Source organism: Mirounga angustirostris, unplaced genomic scaffold (genome assembly GCF_029215605.1).
Source record: "Mirounga angustirostris isolate CCGP_5_RB_7025 unplaced genomic scaffold, mMirAng1.0.hap1 SCAF_10, whole genome shotgun sequence".
In the NCBI taxonomy this organism is placed as follows: Eukaryota; Metazoa; Chordata; class Mammalia; order Carnivora; family Phocidae; genus Mirounga; species Mirounga angustirostris.
The window spans coordinates 91,456,015-91,462,150 of record NW_026991718.1 but is presented as its reverse complement, the minus strand read 5'-3'; positions in this window follow the sequence as shown (position 1 = coordinate 91,462,150).

Sequence of the window (6,136 nt, the reverse complement as noted above, 5' to 3'; positions counted from 1 at the left end):
AAAAATTCAAAAAAAGAAAAAGAAAAAGAAAGTTAAAAAAATTTTAACTTTGAAAGACTAAAAATTATGGGGAAAGGTTGTGAATTCTATGTCGAGTATCCCCTAGCATTGGAGTTCTGCCATTCTCATTGTTCACTAAACTTGGTCTTGGCTGGCTGTTCTTGCTGATCTTCTGGGGGGAGGGCTTGTTGCCATGGTTCCCAAATGTCTTTGCTGGTGGACCAATTGCCCCACCCTGGCCAGGTCCAGGCTAAGTAATCTGCTCGGGTTTGCTCTCGGGAGCTTTTGTTCCCTGCAAGCTTTCCCTACAGCTTTGGAGGACTAGAGTGAAAATGGCGGCCTTCCAATCTCTGCCCCAGAGGAGTTGAGAACTCAGGGCCCCCCTCCTCAGTGTGCCCCCAGAGAAAAGCAGTCAGTCACTCCCATCTCGCCGGTCTCCAGTCACACTCTGTGCTCACCCAGCCAGTGACCGAGCATTTCTATCTCTGGCTCACGACGCCATTTGGAGTCTCCAAACCCAGCAGATTCCTGTGGTGCACTCCTGTGCTGCTCCCCCTGGGGGAGGAAGGGGAGTCTCCCTGGATCTGCCGCTTGTTGGGTCCCTGCTGGAAGAGCAGTGACCCAGCTGTGCTGCGGATCACAGTTTATGGCAACCCAGAGCTGAGAGCCCCCTCCTCAGTTCCGTCTCTGCAGCTGACTTCCCCGCTCCGATACCCTGGAGCTCTGCCACACTCAGGCACCCTTGGTCTTTCTGTGACCCTGAGGGTCCTGAAACCTCACTGTCCCAGTGAGGGTTCCACCCCCCGCTTAGCCACTGGAGCGATGTCCCTCAGCAGAGCTGACTTCTAAAAGTTCTGATTTTGTGCTCCGCTGGTCTACCACTTGCTGGTAGCAGCTGATGGAGGCCCCCTCCCTCCACCGTCTGTCTTCCCGAATATTGCCTCAGATTCACTTCTCTGCATGTCATGCCTTCCAGAAAGTGGTCACTTTTCTGTTCAGGGAGTTAATGCTATTCTTTTCTTTGATCTCCTGTTGAGTTCTTAGGTGTACAGAATGGTTTGATCCCTATCTAGCTGAACTCCTGGGACCAGACAAAATTTAGGTCTCCTAGTCCTCTGCCATCTTGCTCCTCCCCCCATCCCTGCCTTTTTCTTCCCTCTTTTGTCCTTTGTGTGAGGTTTCTCCCTCACTAGTTTCTTCACAGCCATGTGTGATTTCACTGTTCAGGAAAGCCAATACTCCTGGAAAAAACAGGGTCATCCCTCAAGGCAGATAGGAGTCATTGGGTCAAGGTCCCAGGCTCCCTGTCCTTCAGGCGACAAGTCTGGGATGGGTCTGTGAAGTTCCTCAGAGGTTCCTGGGTGGGCCTGAGCCCCAAGTGCCCATGGAGTACTTGTTCACTAACACACACATCATAGGGTTTTTTTCCCTGTTCTATCTTATTTTCCTCACTCCTCCCCAACTCACTGGCATCCCGTCCAAATAGACAACCTACCTCCAAGTCTTTATCTCAGGATTTGCTTTCAGGGGCACCTAAATTAAGCATGTACAGTAATTGATAACCTAGAATACATGATGTTAAATCAGAAGCATAGAATTAATGTTGATTAAAATAAGAAATTGACATTTCTGGGGAAGATGACATGACTCTGGTCTATGACCAACAGTGGAAGAAAGTTTTTATGGCAGGACCTTGAATGGTTGGTAGAATTTTTGTAGTAGAATAGGGTGGAGGAGATGAGAAGGTATGAAAAAATGTGAGAAAGGAGAGAAGATGAGGGAAAGTGGGCTTTGAGAACAAGAACTTGATATTGTGACTAAGAAGGTTGATGTACTGAGTAGAAGAAAGTCCCAGAAGTATTGATTGGGGTGGGATTATAAAAGATCTTGGAGCTGTAATCATCAAGACAGTATGGTACTGGCACAAAAACAGACACATAGATTAATGGAACAAATAGAGAACCCAGAAATGGACCCTCAACTCTATGGTCAACTAATCTTCAACAAAGCAAGAAAGAATATCCAGTGGAAACAAGACATCTCTTCAACAAATGGTGTTGGGAAAATTGGACAGCCACATGCAGAAGAATGAAACTGAACCACTTTCTTACACCATACACAAAAACAAAATCAAAATGGATGAAAGACCTAAATGTGAGACAGGAATCCATCAAGGAAACAAAAGCAAAAATGAACTATTGGGACTTCATCAGGGTAAAGGTCTTTTGCATAGCAAAGGAAACAATCAACAAAACTAAAGGGCAACCTACAGAATGGGAGAAGATATTCACAAATGACATATCAGATAAGGGCTAGTATCTAAAATCTATAAAGAACTTATCAAATTCACCCCCAAAACCCAAAAAAATCCAGTCAAGAAATGGGCAGAAGTCATAAACAAACATTTCTCCAAAGAAGACATTCAAATGGCTAACAGGCACATGAAAAAATGCTCAACATCATTGACCATCAGGGAAATACAAATCAAAACCACAGTGAGATATCACCTCACACCAGTCAGAATGGCTAAAATTAGCAACTCACAAAGCAACAGATGTTGACAAAGATGTGGAGAAAGGGAAACCCTCATACTGCTGGTGGGAATGCAATCTGGTGCAGCCACTCTGAAAAACAGTATGGAGGTTCCTCAAAAAGTTAAAAATAGAGCTACCCTATGATCCAGCAATTGCACCACCAAGTATTTATCCAAAAGACACAAAAATAGTGATTCGAATGGACACATGCACCCCAATGTTTATAGCAGCAATGGCCACAATTGCCAAACTGTGGAAAGAGCCCAGATGCCCATTGACGGATAGATAAAAAAGTCGTGGTATATATATGCAATGGAATATTACTCAGCCATCAAAAGGAATGAAATCTTGCCATTTGCAGTGACACGGATGGAACTAGAGGGTATTATGCTAAGTAAAATAAGTCAGTCAGAGAAAGAAAAATACTATATGATTTCACTCATATGTGGAATTTAAGAAACAAAACAGATGAACATAGAGGAAGGGAAGGAAAAATAAAATAACAGAAAGAGAGGCAAACCATAAGAGATTCTTAACTATCGGAAACAAACTGAGGGTTGCTAGAGGGGAGGTGGGTGGGGGGAGGGGTGATTGGGTGATGGGCATTAATGAGGGCACATAATGTAATAAGCAATGGATTTTGTATGCAACTGATAAATCACTAAATTCTACTCCTGAAACTAATAATACATTATATGTTAACTAAATTGAATTTACATAAAAAATTAAAATGAAAACAAAAACAAAGGAAAAACAAACAAAAGAAAGATCTGAGTTTAGCTAAGATTTAGGAACTTGAATCCATAGGAAATTGGGAGCCATGAAGAGTTTTTGAACAGTGGTTTGACTGAGATAACAGAAGAGATTTAGTATTTGACTGGGATGGAAGGATCCCAGTATATAAGAGTGAAGAATCAGACCATAAGGACCTGCACTATGGTGGTCTTTCTGGGAATGTATGGGAATAGATAAATGTGAGGGAATGTGGTTGGGACCATATCATACCACCCAGTCCCCTGTTAGAGAGAGTGTCATAGCTCTAGCTGCTGGGAAGGGCTGTGGGCAGACACCCTTCAGCTCTCAGTGGCTTCGTGGGGGGGGGGGGGTGGCGCAGAGAACCACCTCACTCAAAGGCACCTCTTCAAGTGGTTCATGCATAGTCTGGGAGCATAAAAGACTGGTCACCTCAATCCAACCTGGATGAACTCTGATGGGCCATTTTCACTCCACGGTTGCCCATCCTATTGATCAAGGTTGACATTGGGCATTCATCACAGCTCAGCTTCTCCCTCTGCCCACCCCTCTTCCTTTCCCTCCTCTCAGAGGTGTCAGTCCCAAAAGTACTTCTTAATAATAAACACCTTGAGTGCTAAACTCTACCTCAAAATCTGCCTCTTGTGAACCTAACCTGCAACAGGAAGAATGCAAAGGGATGGGGGTGGTGAGGACAAAGTTGGTGATTGCATTTGGAGGACAAAGAAGAAATCATTTGGCTTCCAGAATAACTGGGAGGATTTGGTAACAAATGGTCCCATCAACCAAACTCAAGGATTGAGAGTAAGGAATTGATTTCAAGAGGATTTGGTTTGTTTGGTTTCAGACATAAGGGATCTAAAGAATCCATGTGATTTGTCATCCCCTAACATGGAGACAATTGGTTTTCCCCTACTTCTTGCAACAGTTCTGGCCCCATGGCTACAGACTGGGCCAGTCCTGGTTCCCAGCCAATCAGAATCCTTCAGTAGGATTTCCTAATTGGAAAGAAGGAGTCATTATCTCCTCTGGTCCTGAAGCTGCTGATTAAGCCCCAGATATCCAGGGGCCATTATGTCACTTGTTTCTGGGACAAGCCCTGCATGGGAATAAGAGCAAAGATGGGTACTTCTAGGATTGCATTACATTATATAAGACTCCATCTTAGCAGATTGAAAAGTCTTGTGTTCACCTTAAAAAAACAAATGGCCATATTGCAGAGAGGATCACTGGAAGGTACCCTGAAAATGGTCCTGGTATACAGCCATTGAGAAAATATAGACTCAGTCCCTCAACCACATGGAACCAGATTTTGCCAAGGACCTGAATAAAACTAGAAAGAGGACAGGGAGCTGTAGATGAGAATGCATCCTGGCTGACACCTTGACATCAGTCTCATGGAGCCCTGAGCAGAGGACCCAGCAAAGTTTTGCCCAGACTCCTGGCCCACAGACACTGTTAGTTAATCAAAGTATGTTTCCCTAAGCCACTAAGTTTATGGTGTTTGTCATGCAGCAATAAAATACTACTATGCTGTCCTTCCCACATCTATAATTGGGAAATCCCATTTTCTCTATTAAATTTGTCCAAGTCAATTTTCTTCCTTTTCAACCAAGGGAGTTTGAGAGATGAGTGGATCATAGATGTATAGAAAACTGAGCCACCTAACAAAGAAGGGAGTTTTATGAATTCCAGGAAGACAGAATACTTGAGATGCATTATATTAGGGCTCAAAAATATTTGATGACCTGCTCTGGAGGAGTATATACATATATACAGCCATGGTATCTAGAATATCTGGGCCAAAACAAACATAATCTTGTTATTGCAAGCCATAAAACAATGTGTATCTGTACTAATTGAGTGCAGAGGGGAGAGAACTTCATTCAATTGCTATTTCTTGAACATGGACAGTGACATGGGGTAAAGAGGCCCTGGTGGGCTTGCTAGGTTTCTACCTTGCTTAGTTTACAGATTGATACCCTGCTGTCTTTGTCTTAGCTGCCCTGTGCACAGCTCACTGGGCCTCTTGCTGCGTATATGGCATGGGGGTAGTCTGTGTCTCAGACAGCTTGGGCCCTGTGCTTCAACAGCTGTTTTATGGAGCTATGCTTTATTATACTAATTTCTAATTTGACTCAAAAGCCCCAGTACAAAAGATGAGGAGAGGAGAGTCTTAAAGCATCTTGGGGGAAAATGTTAGGTGAGAAGATGTGGCACTTGTAAAAATTCTTTATAGTGCTATAAGGATCTGGAGTTGAAGAGGACTGGGGGCAGTAGGGGCTTTTCCTGACCTATCGCCTCCCATTTGGACTTTGCTCTAAGAAGGAAAGAACAAACTTTGGAGTGTCTTTAGGGTGGCTCTCCACATTAATGTATACCAGAACTTCTTGTGGGTTTATTTTAAAATAATGATTATTATTTAATGAGTCGGGATAGAGTTTTGGTTCTTACCAATCTTTCTGAAAATCTCCTTTTAACAACACCTCTGATCTTGCCAATAGGATCCAGCATGAGCTTGATCATGTGTTTGGATCCAGCTGCCAGTTTGCTGGAAATTTGAGGAACACTTTGGGGGTACAGATTGTAAGATCCAGACTGTGGAGACTCTTCAGGTCAGACAGATTGCTTCTTCAGTGGATAAATTAAAAGGAAAAGAAAAGGATGAAGAAAGATCTTAGAAGTTAAAAAGGATTTAAACAACATTTCAAGTTTAAAAAAATGCAGGGAAGGAATTACTATCAAAGAAGGTTGATGTGAACCTTTGGAGGGGAGGGGGCACTGAGGCTGGAATGGACACATGAAAGGCTCTGGCCAAGTTCTCTTTCTTTACCTGAGTAGCAGTTACA